This window comes from Mus musculus, chromosome 14 (genome assembly GCF_000001635.26).
Source record: "Mus musculus strain C57BL/6J chromosome 14, GRCm38.p6 C57BL/6J".
Lineage (NCBI taxonomy): Eukaryota > Metazoa > Chordata > Mammalia > Rodentia > Muridae > Mus > Mus musculus.
In genome coordinates, this window is record NC_000080.6 from 117,143,690 (window position 1) to 117,159,563 (window position 15,874).

General features: G+C 39.2%; 1 protein-coding gene and 1 long non-coding RNA gene across 4 annotated transcripts in view; both read left to right on the forward strand.

Moving 5' to 3' along the window:
- The window catches only part of Gpc6 (glypican 6), a 1,054,610-nt gene that overhangs the window by 218,770 nt on the left and 819,966 nt on the right, over positions 1-15,874 (forward strand). The gene's annotated exons all lie outside the window — the stretch shown is intronic.
- Positions 1-15,874, forward strand: part of Gm52112 — a 48,737-nt gene that overhangs the window by 15,375 nt on the left and 17,488 nt on the right. Inside the window, exon 1 of the long non-coding RNA XR_003951116.1 lies at positions 1-15,829. This exon is cut by the window's left edge and continues 15,375 nt beyond it. This is a non-coding gene — a long non-coding RNA (predicted gene, 52112). The remainder of the gene's footprint in view (positions 15,830-15,874) is intronic.

The following is a 15,874-nucleotide window of genomic DNA, read 5'->3' on the forward strand; positions in this document are numbered from 1 at the left end:
CCAGCAATGAGGAACACTTCCATAGAGTAGTGAGGAAATTCATTTTCTATGAAAGCTTACAAGCCATAAAGGGAAATTTGCATCTCATCTGACATTCCACCAGCTTGCAACTTGTCTACATCCTGGGAACACTTCTTCAGTGTTCACTTGTGTTTACTTGGAATTAAATGTGAATTAGTCAGTGCATGCTAGGAATATGTTTTAAAGTTTCTTGTTAATATCACTGTTTAAACATTTTTTTTTCTGTAATGAAAATCTTATTCTTAGGGTTAAACCAGTCTCATGTACTCATCTTTTAAAGAACATAGAAAGTGTTATGGTTAAAAATAGGCAACAAACCCTAAGGGCATTGAATTTGCAATGGCAGTTCTTACCTGATTCTCCAAAAACACGGCCCAATCTCCCTAGACTGGGAAATCTCCTAGAAAATATCACATTTAGAAGACTAAGCCACATGCACGTGTGAGAAATGACACCTGAAGATAACAAAGACCTCACTCTAAATCTCCGTGCCTCCTCTGGTTAGCCAGAACCTTCTGTTATTTTAGACACAGTTCCTGTATATTGTGAGTGATGTTAGTGTCCTGGGCTCAGTCAGGACCGTGTTGTACATACTTCTAAATTTTGCACATGTAGCGCAGAAATCAGAGGAAACAAGATGAAGGCCATTGTGTTGTTTAATTAGAGGATGGTGAGTTTTGACACCATAGAAGCTATTTCTAAAGCACTTAAATCCCAAAGTTCTAGTCAACAATTTGATCAGATTTTTTAGCAGAGAAAAGGCAAAATGAAAAACAGTCAGCTCTGTGAGCTATACCCATTAGAGCTCCTCTTTCCTTGAATGTCAGTGTCTTAGGGTTTTACTGCTGCGAACAGACACCATGACCAAGGCAACTCTTATAAGAACATTTAATTGGGGCTGGCTTACAGGTTAAGAGGTTCAGTCCATTATCATCAAGGCAGGAACATGGCAGCATCCTTCAGGCATGGTGCAAGAGGAGCTGTGGGCTCTACATCTTCATCTGAAGGTTGCTAGCAGAAGACTAGCTTCCAGGCAGCTAGGATGAGAGTCTTAAAGCCCACACCCACAGTACCATGCCAACTCCAAAAAGGCCACATCTTCTGGAACAGGGACACATCTTCTAATAGTGCCACTTCCTGGACATAGAATACACAAACCATGACTGGTGGGGAATCAGGATGAGAGCATCTGCTCTTATCCGAAGGCACTGGAGTTGAAGGCCCTGATATATTGAACAGAAACTCCTTGTCTGACTTTCCTCATTAAGTGTCTCCTGAATTTTCAAAATGTTGACATGAACATAAAAGTGAATGACACTTGGTATTTTGTTTAAATTTTGCAGTCTTCATCCATGTGGACACGTGTGTGTTGGACCTGAAAACTGAGATAGCGCCTCCCAAAGATGACATAGAATGATGCATTAGGAAAGAAGTAACTTAAAGAGAAGAGGTCAAACACATGCTGACTAGTTGATACACAAAAGGTTGGACCTCAGCAAAATTGTGAGGCAGAGAGCAACTTGTTTTCAGGGATGCTGGCGTTAAACCGCTGAGCAACATCCTTAACTCCAAAGACACTTTTGTAATCAATCTATTGATTTGCTTCCCTTTAATGTCGCCATTTCCTGGTCTTCCTTAGTCCATCATGGCAGTTTATCACGAGTAGGTATGGGTTTATGTATTGTCCCATTTAGCCCACACTTTTTTAATGTAATTCCTGTGATGGTTGCTGAATTACAGCACTGGAGTCCATGTCTGCAATATGGCCAGGACATAGTGCTATCCTGTTGCTTTTCAGAATCCATTTGTATGTGTGGGTATGGGAGGACCTTTAATGTAGAAATGAGCAAAGGTATTTGTTAAGGCCAAGATTGTAACTATTTTAAGTACTATGAGCCATATTGAAGCATCCTGTCCATATTGAAGACATGAGATTTTTATTTCATAGATTTAAAATGTAAAAAATTGTATTTTGCCCCCTATGCTGTACTAAGCAGGGATTTTGCCACTGGGTCACATTACTGATCCCTGCTTTTAGAAACATTGTTCCAGGCCTCAATTAGCTCGCCACTCCAGGCCACTACCATCTCACAACTGAGTTTTTACATTTTAATTTCAATTTGTATATATATGTTTTTGTTTTATGTATGTATGCTCACATGCGTGCCACAGCATGGGCACAAAGATCAGAGAACAGCTTGTTGGAATCAGTTCTTTCCTTCTGTCATATGGAGTCCTGAGAATTGATTGTCCGTCTTTAGGCTTGATCTCCTACTCCATGAACCACTGAATCATCTCAGTATTGTAATGCCTCCTTTGTAAGGGCCAAGGAGCTAGCTATGCCTTCTACATAAAAGTTCAGGAAAGGTGGTAATTCGGCAATGGATGTCTGCAAACAGCTGCAGTGCAGAAGGGCAGGACTCACTTCAAGTGGAAAAGCCCAGAGTGTCAGGCAAAGCAGTCATTGGCTTTTGGCTGGTATTCAAGGGAGTGATGCAAAGAAGAGAAAGAGGTCGTTACAGTTTTTAGTTAGAAGCTCAGAGATGCTGGCATGCTTCCGAGTGCATATGGCAGGATGTCTATAAAAAGCTTCATTGCGGGAGGGGCTTCTGGGAACTGAGCATGGATTGTGATGGTAGGATAATCACTCCTCTCACTGCTTAGCGTGTCTTCAGGTGACTCAGCTTTCCTAAGGGTTGGTCCTCACAGGAAGTGACTGACAGGTCCAGCTACATTGACTCTCATGCAGGGTTCCAAGGTCACATAAGTTGGCCAGAGATAGAACTCAGATTCTACAGTTTTGACCAAGAGGAAATAGTTTTTCTTTACAAGGCCTCTTGAATATATCATCTTTTCCTTTCATATATTTTAATACCTAAGGAAGGGCAGTTGCGAAGTTTCCTTTTCTGAAGTTTCAGATCTATGAGCTGTTTACTTAATGGAATGAGTGGGTAGCCTATAGTTTTGGTCACACCCTCACATGTAGCTTTCTTTCTTTCTTTTTTGTTTGTTTGTTTTTTTTGCTTTTCGAGACAGGTTTTCTCTGTGCAGCCCTGGCTGTCCTGGAACTCACTTTGTAGACCAGGCTGGCACATGTAGCTTTCTAAGCAGCTGTGTAAAATGAAAAGAAAGGCAGTGCGAAACCAGACGAGAAACTTAAGCCCTCAAGCACTCTGGCATTGCTGGCCACTGGCCAGGACAAATCCCAGAACATTTCCAGATTGTGCCTAAGGAAAAGGTTGCTTTCCAAGTTTCCTCCCTATACTGCTAGACCAGTCTCTCTCTCCTGCTTTGACTCTCCCATATGCTAGGAAGTAAGATCCAGTGGTACCCGAGGTAGGTGTGAATGTCTCCTATAGATGTTCCTCCATGCATATTCCATGCCCTGATTCTAGAGTCTGTCTTTACGTAGACATGGTATGTATTGGGGTGGGGGTATTTGAGCTGAGAAGACCTAGAAAGAATTCTAAGTATAAATAATGCAAGCTCTTACCATTGTATGAAAATTAGCCAATTCATTGCTGAGAAACTCACTGACTATATGATATGCATTGTCTTCTCCGATAAAGCTTCTGAGAGTTTTTGGCATGTTTGGCAGATAGTAGTGACATTTGCACATTAGAATAATAAATACAGGATATAATCTCTTAAAAGTTGGAAAGATACCATTTTCTATTTAGCTCCCTTCTGTCTGATATAGTGTTATTCAAGGACAGAAGACTGATACTTTCCGAACTACCCCATCCCTGCTCTCCTTTGAATTCTTAAAAAACAACAAACTTACACATGCCATGCATCTCACCCAGAGTGGTGGTGGCTCAGTCCCATGCCCAAACACAGAAGCTCTGGTCAAAGGGGTTGCCATGAGCTGGAGGGAAGTCTGGACTTCAGAGTGCGTTTCAGGCTAGCATGGCCTAAGATGTTAAACTTGTCTAGCAAGTCCAAATATAACAAATAAAATAATATGCTTTTTAATTACGTTAGTCTCTGAGCAATATTACTAACTAAAAGAATGAATGAATGAACAAACAAATCAATCAATCAATCAATAAATACAACATATATTAAGGATTGAACGAACACTAAAAATTTCTGAGAGGAAAGAAGAAAGAGGTTAACACAGCAGCAGAAAATGGCCTCTAATTTAGTAATATATTAGAAATGAGAAACAGGAAATGATGAAAACAGGAGCTGTCCTTAACTGCATGTGTTCTGCGGAATTGTTTTCTCCATAGTAAATTGCTTGAATTGGAGGGTTACTATACAGAGTGAATGTTTGAGTTAAGTTCCATCATACACAATGAGGGATATGTTTTCATCAATTAGATAATCAGTGAAGTGAGCAGAGAAAAATGCAGGGATGTAGAATCTGTGCACACGATCGAGCTAATTGAGACTCTGTGGGCACAATGGAGCACAGCAACTGACCATCACCTCACTTGATCTCGGAATCCTGTTTAAGCCATGTCATCAGAGAACTTAACACTGCCACCACTCTCCACATTCTCCACAGGGATTTCCACATTGGCAGGCTATATGTCACAAGGGGAGAAATAATGCTTTAGATAGAGTCTAATCCAAGGAGTCAGTAAATATTTTTTAAGTCTGTTTTCATGAAAATAAGCATGCAATGAAGAAACTGGGAGGCTAGGCCAGACGGAAAGGGAGACACTAAGGCTAGAGTATTTTAAATCACAAGGTAACATTATAAAAATGGTAAAACATGATCAGTTCAGTTTTAATTAGAAGTCTATTTTTCCTTCCTTCCCTACTGATGTCTCGTATAATTTCGTTCTTCCATTCAGAAATCTACCAGATAAATAGATCTAAAACCCTGATTCCTGATTGTGATTCTAAAGGCTCTTGATATTGTCACTCTTGAGTGTGTTGTATAGGAAGGACATGTATGATTTCTTTCTGTACAGCTTAGATTGGTAAAAGTCAGTTGTCAGAGGTGATACACTATGTGGTAGAATTGGTATCAAAGGCAAATATTGGTCCTGTCCACATTGAGATCCATACTGAACTTGCCAAATTCTTATTAGTAGGCTTATGTAAAATGTGCCTAATCACTAGATCTAATTATTTCTTGCCACGGCTCACAGAAATTAGGTAATACACTTACTTCTAACACTCCTTCCAATTTAAACATGATTTATACAATAATGTGCTCTATTTGAAAACAAGTAGAGGTTTTGAATCACCTGATGTTAGACTTTACTCTTGTTACCAGCACAATGTCTGAACACATGAGTTCTTCAATTTTGGATTTTATATTGAAAATGTGTTCATTTAGCTCAGACCTTTATCAAGGGAAAACACTTTCAATTCCACAGAGTCTATTAGTACCATCTCTTCTGTGAAGTGAGCCTTGTGCACATGCATGCACTCAACATTTAACACAAGGTAAGCCCTGCTTTGCTAGCACAATTTTTTTCATTGTATAAAATATGAATACCAGAAATCTTGTCAATACTAGAAATTTCTTGGAAGCGATTTGGTGGTATTTTTTATTGTTTTACCAAGTGAGAGTTCCCTACACAACCTGAAATTATCCTTATGTCTTCATGAAAATGATTAAAAGGCCACTGTTGAAGTCCCAAGGTTAATAATAGCTATATTGGTATATAGGTCACCAGGCCACCAGGAACAAGGGCCTGACTTCTATCTTCAACACTTCAAAACAAAAATAAAATAAGTGATTATTCAGGAAAGATGACTGTCTCAATATTCTTTTACATTCAATCAGTTTGTTGTGTTGGTGTGAAATCTTCCTTCATTATTTCAAAACTAGGTGCCAATGTGGCTTTTTTCAATGATCAAGATGTACTTGATTCATGAAAAGTAGATATATATTTATACACACATATAAGATCATGCTGTTTTTGATATCACTTTTCTTATATTCTAATTAATCCTTAGAAAAAGCAAGACTGGGGGTTAAAGTTTCCTTACTACTCGAGAATGTCAGTAACTTTTGTAATATGTGACATTTGGACATGTCTAAGTGTGAATCTGCTAAGCATTCCCCTCACACCCTGAATTTTGTTTCTGAGGCCACTGTAACTTCTTGTTAATTTATTCAGTAATTTATTCAGTAAGAAATGGTGAAATAGACACTTAGATTTTTCCTTTGCTTAGGAGCACTCAGTCACTTGGGCGCCCACGGTAACTGATGTACAAGGAAGTTCGGGCGTCTCTGTTCCTTTGTGCCTGTGCTTTATGTGAAGTTATAGCTCAAACACTCTCCTAAACCCTTCTTCTTAAGCCACCTTATTTCCAGGAAGAAAAAACAAAACTCAGAGGACAGAGCTTCTTACCAAATGGGGACAGTTTTCCATGAGGGAAGGGCTGCGCCTTCTGTGACTAATAGATTAACAATTTATCCAATCATATCTCAGTCCAGGCGAGATCTGAAATGGTAGTGGGCAGGACCACACCGTGAGGAAGATCCCTCAAGTAGGAATGTCCCTTACTCTCTGTTGAAAAGTAGCTCCACTCAGAATCCTGACCATGAACATGGGATTCCAGAACCCACTGTTCAATCCTCTGCTCGGAGCGGACTCAGCTGGTAACTCATCTCTCTGCTCTTCACCCTTCTCTCTCTAACTGGGGAACAATAAGTAATTTTCAGAGATTGCCATATCCCCTATGTTTTTACATAGCAGTGGTTGAATTGATAATACTTCTGTTATTGTTGATATTCTCAAAATAATCCAGAAGTGGAACGGTATTAGACAAAATTTAAGAGAATGGGATTTTATTTGTTAGCCTTGAAGATAGCAGACGTAAACCTCACTAATTGTTATGGACTAAGTCCCACCCTCATGCTTAGTGTAGAGTCCTAGCAGGCCCTCAGTGTTCGCGCTTTCTGCAATGACTACTTTGTCAGATTGGCTTTCTTTATTCAGCTGTCCTTGCTCAATCAGTTCTACGTGGGGTTTACTTGTCATAAGTCTGAGTATCACCAAATAAAGCTATCCATCAGCTGTGTTTAATACGGAGTACTTAGAATGTCAGTTATTTTTGTGTTTGTTTGCTGTCTTTCCCAAGCTGTGTTTCTATGATCAATACTGTAGCTGAGAAAAACCAGCCTTTGACTTCACTTCCGAAAATTAAGTCAGAGTTAAGAAATTGTTAGATTGAATCTAAGGCCAGGGCAAGAGTATTTCTGAGCTGAGCAGCTTCCCTTTGAGAGCAACATCCATGAGGATACCTTCCCCAAGAGTCCAGCCCCATGGTACTCTTCCCTTCCCTTGACAGGACTCATCTCATTAACTGTGCTGGATGGCATTGGCATTGTTTCCCCCTTAGCTAAAGTATGTGTTGCTCATTTCATTAAACTCAGTAGAGTATATGGATGGAGCCTCTTGCGCCCTTGTGACACCTCATAACTACTTTGGACTTAATGCTTCCTTTCATTGCTGCGAAGTGTCAGAGTAATACAGAAAATCCTCTCATCATGAATATTTTAGATTTCCTCATCGTCTTGTGCTGCAGGCACAGAAGAGCTCTTCTGAAACTCTAGGCACACTGACTGACTGGATCCTGTTCCTTGCGCATGCTGCTCTGTCAATATACATATTTCTTTGGTTTTGACTTCGGCAGTTTCAATTCATACATTGATATATTAAATATTAGTTTGATAGGTTTGTTTACCTTAGCCACATTTCTCTAACTCCTCCCTCACTTCTGTGTAATTAATAGTCGTTCTCGTGCTTTTGGCCATAATACTATCTATCTCACTTAATTACTTTAAAAATACTTTTTCATTTATGCTTCTTTACACTGTATTATAACCTTGTTGGGGATGAAATTTGGGTGTCTCTCATCTTGTATCTTGAGTCTATATGAGTCTATATATTGTCACTGAGTGGGCACACCATTATAGTTAGGCAAACCGATGAATATGTGATTGGCTCCGAAGCTAGAAAAGATGGAAACAGTAGTAATAGGCACTCAGCCTTGGTGAGAAAACATGACAGAAACAGGAACAACCCGAGAGGAAGCGCTGTGCTCCTCCGGCTCGCCACAGCACCCTAGCATGCTGACCCAGCTTAGTCCTCCAGGCTTCTGTGCACACTGCGGCTTGCCAATGATGCAGGAGCAGACAGGGCATGCTGAATGCAGCCTCTGCATTCAACCATCTTCACAACACACACATCTGCCCCCTTCAGGAGCTAGCATGGACTAGCCTGACTAGTTTAACAAAGAGAACAACAGTGTCATGTGTTTTGTGGCCATTGTTCACTCCAAATTTGATTTCTTTATTTCAACTGTATTACCCATTTGATATACATGCACGTAAAAGCAATTCCAGGTTTTGTCTGGAATTTAGATTACAAACAAACAGCATACTGATATAAGCAATTTATACAGATGAAGTTAATATGACTTCATAGTGGCTGTTACTTCATATTAACTGTAGTCTAAGATGCTGTTGGCCTTAGTTCAATCCTCATCTGTGTAGTAGTTATTTTCTGTACAGTAACTACACATTCCATGAGCTTACCAAACTATTGTTCCTGAGGGGAAATGCAAGGCTGGGTTCTTGTAAGCCTTGGCCACAGCATTTCATCAGTCAATCCATATTTAACGATGTTTTATGCATATTAACTTAAAGATGCTTCCTTTGCAAATATATCACTCTGTATGTATGCATACATGTGCATCTATGTATGTATACTCAATATGCATCCAGGGGATGTTCATTAGCATGTCACCTACAGCCAGTGGTGGTCACCATAGCATTATAACTCATCTCTGAATGACACTTATGACACTTTCCCTTACAAAATATGCGTTTGTGGTGTTGTTCTTAGGAACATTAGATGGCACCTTAGCCTTGCATTTGGGAACCATTTTAGACAGCAAAATTACCAACATAAACCATGGAAATGGGGCACAAACTACACTGGAAAGGGGAGACTTGTTTGCAGTCTGAGAGACAAAACAAGACAACATGGAACTTACCCTCTCTGGGAACCCAACCCTCATGTGACTTGAACTTTGCATACCTGAGTGGCCGAGAAACTGCTTCTGGGATGGATTTTCAATTTAGAAACCTTTTGGAGAGTGAACAAAAGCAAAACCAGAATCTTCAATCATAAAGGGCTGACCTAATATTTATTGCAAAATAGACTCTGGGTTGTTAGTGCTAAGCATTGTGCCGTGTACATTTACTGGACTTTCTTGTTGTTGTTGTCTTTGCATACACTCAGCAGTGTCTACACTATTTCTTGTGGTGGGTAGGTCTTTCTTGTTGATGGTCTTTCCTGAAGAGAGAAACCTGTCTGTTGACTGCAGTTTTGTGCATTTGTGTTTCCATATGGTTCCAATCTCACTCTAAGGCCTCAAGGAATCATTAATGAGGTAAGATTAAAGTTAGTAGCTCTCATCTACAAGCATTTTTGATGTAAGCTTAAAAGGGGGCATTTGCAAGATTTGAAGTCCTTGCATTTCATAGATTATCTCATACTTTGAACTAATCACTGAGAATTCCCCTGTCTTGGGGAATGATCTACTGCTCCTGTTCAACAGGTCAGAGGATTCTCTTGGTAGTTAGCAATTAGAAGGCTGTTCAAAATGCCACTAAATCTGCCTTTCTAGAAATTGGAAGGATGAAGAGAAACTGTTCGGTATGGGGCTGCCCTACCAGTGAATGCTCTTTCTCTTCTAGAAAGATTTGACAAGTCTTGAGGTTGCAATAATTACTCATGCTAACAACATGTCTCTTCAAGTGATAGTATTTTGAATGATACTCTTGGGGTCTTATCATTGAGCCTGTACCCAGACAATTAATGCTTCCATAATGCACTGTGTAAGTGCGGTAGTTTACTCTTAAGTACCCTTGCTATTATCACTCTTCATGAGAGTATAGAATGTGCCTTTCGAATTTGGAAGCTATTCAAAGTCCAGTTGAGGACTGATCTCTTTGCATCCTCTGTTGGAGAGCCCAGAGAAGGTTGTAGAAGAGAACTGAGTGGGAAGTGAGAGTCTTGAGGACCTCTTCCATTATCTACTGGGATCCTAGGCCGAACTCTGTAATTTGTGAACTTTTAAAACATTCTTCTTATCTATCATCAGAGTTTACATATTTTCAACTCTTCAAAACCATTAATCAGAAGAAGACTAACTTCTACTTCTTCAACTCCAAAACAATAGGTGATGGAAATATTGGCCACTATTTAGAAAACAATCCAAGAAAATAATGGCTTAGCTCACTTAAATGTTTGTTCCATAAAGCAACTTAAAACTCCCATAGTCAGAGTCAATGTTATAGACATAAAATACTTATATTTTATAGATCATATGAATAGTTGTAAATATTAAGTATTTGATTGAAATAGATGACACAATGTGTGTCTACATGTATTGTTTGACCTTTTCAGTTGATAATCTCAAACAGTAGAATACAAAAAAAAATCAAAAGAGTATTTTTATCATTTTTATTATGTGGAAAATTACCACGCTTTTCTTTAGGAAAGTGATAGATAATAAGGTGTGAAATAATGTTATGCCTAGTAAGCACATAGGTTAAATAATTTCTCTGTACCAAGTGCTATTTTGCACTGAATATATTTAAAATCCCAAAACTCAAAAGAAAATGTGCCAATTAATCATCTATGAGATTTAGTAACAAAAGAGAACTCTAATAACAACTTCTTGAACACCTATGGAAAACCATGTACTGAGTGCGTACACCCGGCACTGTTCTCCATGCGACAAATACAGCTTCCTGTCCTACACAGTTACATTCCATTCGTGGAAGAAATCATATGAACTAACTGAGGAAGTTATAGAATAGTCAGGTCGCCATGAATACTGAGGGAAAATAAGCAGGGCAAGAGTGTTGCCAGCGTTTTCTTCAGCATGGTAATCGTGTGAGTAATATGAGTGCAGCTGATAATGTGTACAGGCCTCAGACATAAGCCAGTTCAGGGGGAGACACTGGGTAAGGAGAGAGAACTGCTGTTCTGTATTGGGGGCTTATGGGAGGGGGGGCACTGAGGAGTGGCAAAGGATGCATCCAATTATAATAGGAAGTGTTGGAGATCAGGCAGTCAGTACCTAAAAAAGAATGTATCAGACTCAGGAGAGTAAGACCCTGAGGCCGACTCAAAGTCTGCCTGTTTAGACAATAAAGTTATTGGTGTGCCACAGAGAAACAAAGTCAGGAGAGATCAAAAAGAATTCAATGCTTCATCAGGGGCTGACATCATCATTGCTTAAGAAACAGGACCTTTAAAATCCCGTAAGGGAAGACCAGGTTAGGGTGGACTTTTCAAGGACCACCCAGGTTCTTGTCCTGAGATCTTGTTTTGGGTACTATGTGTGGAATAAGGGATTCGCAGAGACTGCATTGTGCCTTGCGTCTACCTTATTTAGAAGGCACAAAGAGTCTTCACAAAACCAAATAGTGGCACTGTTTTAGAAGAACAGGACTTAGAATCTAAATATTTTTAGTTTATTTTAGGAGAGGTCAAGAATAGGCCATTTCCAGTAGAAAAGAAGGCAGGGATTACAGAATCTTCTCAATGAGGCAGCCTACAGTGTGAGGACTAGCCTTGGTCTGTGTTGGGGCTATAGATGTGGATGTTGTCAGTGCAAAGAATACAGTGCTCTCTGGTGTTTGGGAGCATCAGACAGCTTGTAATAGAGATGCTGTCTGCTCTTTGGAAAAATGATTCCATTAACAAGATAGAGGAGGAGCAAGGACAGAACCTTAGCGGAGGAGGAAAACACAGTTATCCTTCCTGTGCCTTGGCCGGCTCCGTTGGGCAGAGAAGTGAAGATAATATATTCTTATGAAGAATGCTTTCAGAGTCAGAGGACATTGTTAGATTTCCAAGTTCACTGTAGTTGTAAAAAAAAAAATGAATGTGAAAATATAATAATGGGAACTGTTTGTCAGATAGCACATCATTTTGACACGTTAAAAGATACTTCTAAATTGAAGTGTGTTCGTCAATTTCTGCTCAGACCAAAGGGACATAAGAGTTCTACCCTTAACCCTGGGAAGGCTCTGTGGTTTCTTATCTCACCAAGGTACACATTGCCCTTTACTCTTTTGTTAGACTCTGATTCACTGGGGAAAGAAGAAGAGGTTAGACTTTTACTTACCCTAAGCAACCCATTAAGAAACACCGCTTGCCATCGCTTACCATCACTTGCCATTGCTTGCCATCGCTTGCCTTCGCTCATTAAGAAACACCGCTTGCCAGGGCTTGCAGGCCCGAGCAGACATTGCGTATCCACTAAGATGATCATTTCCTCGTAGATCGGGACAGAATCCCAGTAGATCTACCAAAACAACTTGGTGTAAACAAGACTTCCTTCTCCGGGGCTCACCGATACCTCTGGGATATAGGTTAGCACCATTTCCTGCTCGGGTACAGTGTGAAAGCCATGCAGGTGCTTGTCATTGAGAAAAAGAGGTCTCTCAAATATTCATGAAGTGCCTGCGATTGCATTTTAATTTACTTTAGGAAATTGCCTGTTTTGTTATTCATTTTTTGTTTTGCATAATAGTTATGACAGCTCCAGTTGGTTTCTGCTTCTGAGCAGCCCGTGCAGCTGTACTTTCTCAGATATCCATCACACAGACTTCTCTGTTGAATCAAATTGAATTTCATTCATGAGACAGTAATTTACACTTTTAAGGCATATTTTTGTTAATATGCTGCATTCGTTAGAATGGCATTTCTTTTCAGTTCTTGTGGAGTTACTTTTTTTCTTCCGTTTTAAACTATTTTAACATAATTTTGGTTTGGAGAAGGAAGAGCATGCTAGCTATTTTTTTGAGGTTATGTGGTTATTTTAAGTGGATCAATTTTAGAAGGAAATTAAATGTGTGGCTAAATGGTAGGTCTCTTAAAGAAATTGACATTATCCAGATGTCAAACACTAGCATGATAGAAATATTTTCTACATTTCTATATTCTATACATAAGAAAAGGTGTATCTGTAACATCAGACATGAAATAAAAAACATTGAGTTATCTTTTGTAAGACATATACGAAAATCAGATTCTTAAATCCATTGCAGTGCCAAGTGACTATTTAGTTTGAGTAAACTGACCACTTTAGATCTTCGTGCTTAATGTATATTGGATGCCTAGCAGACTTGACTTAGCTATTATCATGTCCAAATCTAAGATATGATTGTAAACTACATCAAACTTTAAAAACTTGATTTCCTAGAGTCCTAATAAGTTTTCTTCATTTCTTCTCCTCTCAACCTCGTTCTATTGAGATGGATAGTTTTTGATTAACTTTTCCTACAGCCTTCTCCTTTCTTTTTTATCGCGCGCCTGTGTGTGCGTGTGCGCTTGCATGAGTGTGCCATATTTTTCCTGCTACCTGCAAAAGCGAGAGAATGGTGCTAGATCTCTGGTATGTTCAGAATTGCTTGTGGTTATAAGCAGTCTTATGTGAGTGCTGGAATCTGAACTTGGGTCTTCTGGAAGAGCAGAAAGCACTTTTAGCCACTGAACCATCTTCCTACCCCAACTCGCCTTCATAATTCAACTGATCTTTTTAGACCATACTTTTCTCTATGGACCATTTATTTCTACCTAACCCTTGTCTGTAGATGGACCTGGAATGCTTAACCTGTGATTAATTTTCACCTTTGACCTTCTCACCACCCACAAACTTATGTGATTGCAAAATGTATGTATGTTACAGAAATTTAGTCAAACCGAATTATTCTTTGCTGTGAAAATCCCTGGCAATTTTCCAATTCTTTTCTGATGTTGATTTTGATATCAGGATTTTGTGTCTACCTTTGTGACTGGTAATTACTCAGTGCTGGTATTTGCAAGGTGACTCTGATCCTGATGTGATTTCCTGGATTTTTAAAATATGACAGAAGGATTGTGAAATAGAATACCAGTTTGACCAGTTCCTTCTCTTGCACTTTCCTCACCCCTGACGTGAAGCAGAGAGCACGGGATCTGCACACACGGATGAGGGTCCAGTGTCAGACTTCCCTGCTTTCACCTGGGTCTGTGACATCTTAGTTTTCTTATTGCTGGGTAAAGTCCTTGGTAATAAGGATAGAGATTTGGTTTGATTGATGCTTTTGCTAAATACCAGAGAACTGAAATCCTATAATGTGAAACAAAAAACAAACAAACCAAAAAAAAAAAAAAAAAAAAACCAAAACAAAAAACAAAAAACAAAAAACCTTGGGCAGAGCCCTTTGTTGAGAGGCCTAAAGCTCACCTTTCAAGGTAGAGCCTCCTGCCTCAGTTTCCCTGTGAGTGCCCAGAGGGAAGCCATGGCAGTTCTGCCGGAGCATTAGCACACTGAGTACACCATAGGATACAGGCCAATTATACAAGCACAAGTATTTACGGTCTAAAAGCCGATTTTGTTAAGAGAAGGATTTCTCATCGGAAAAGAATAAGTAATAAATACAGAATATAAAACCCTTAGGACAGGATCCTAGCTAAATAGGAGAGCCATCTCTTGGTATAGAGTATTGAAACAGGAATATAACCATTCAAGAATATCATTCATCTTACAATACATTTCATATCACAGATAGATATATATGTGCAGAGGTCATTAGAACTCTCGAAAATATATAAAGTCTGCTTTTTGTGAGCATGTGTTAGAATTTATGTCATTGTCAGTTTTTCATTAGAACTGGCTACACGACTAAATTTTCATTAAGAGTGAACTACATTGACACTCCTCATTTCTACCTGGATGTTTTAAAAACCAGACTATAATTTGCCATCAGAAGGCCACTGATCATTTTCGAATCTTCAGTGTCTCTGAGGGTCAAGGATCCTCAGCAAGTGGTGCTTGGTATTCTGTCTTTCTGTGACAAACCTTTGGGGGGGGGGGTACATTCTAAAAATGACATAGCTCATTGCTATAGATATAGCACTGAAGATGCATGTCTTCCCAGAATTCCTGTGTGATTCTCTCATCCCCACTGGGCTGTCACATTAAGACGGTCCATGGGAGTTGCTTTGATCGTAAGGGTTAAGCTTTCATAAAGGTTCTTGGAAATAGACAAGTGATCATTTCTTTCTTTCTCTTTCTATCTTTTTCTTACGGTCCTCTGTAATCCAAAAAGAAGCAATTACCAAGCACTGGTACTCTGGTACCTCTCTTGTATTTCTTGATCTTCAGGACTTTGAGAAATTTTGATATTGATGCTTAAACTGCTCTGTCTAGGGTATATGTTTATATTAGTCCAAACTAATTTCAAACTGTTCTTCTTAACAGTTGTATACTTCTTTAGAGTAACACATGGTTTCTAAGAAAAATTAATTTATTGAAATTGATATTTGTTTAACAAGTAATTTTGGAGACATACTAAGGGTTTGATCTAAACTATATTAAGTATTAACTACAGAAATAAAGAACATTACTTAAATGTTATGTACTTTAAGTTTTTCTGTGATCAAATGAAGGCAAGACTTCTTATTCAAGAGTATTTTCTTAGAGCGGAATGGTTAGCTCTATGTAATTCACTTAGAAGAATCCCTCAGCCAAAATAAGCACTCACAATATGTTTATTCTTACCTTTCTGTTAAGCACTCACTCATGAGAGGGTGATGCTTAATGGGAAAAATAGAAGTCTCAATCATCTCAGAAAACGACACCTCTTCATCAATCCATAGGGAAACTGTGACGAACAACCACCCTAGAAAACCAAAGAATAGACTCAGTACATAGCAAAACTCAGAGAGTAACACAAGTTATTTCTTAGGAAACACCCATTCCTGTAAAAACCGTTCCGTAAAAATCCATGCAAATATCAGCCAGCAGGTTTACCATAAGGGAGGTGAAACCCCCTCCAGACCATAAGGGAGGTGAACCCCCTCCAGAC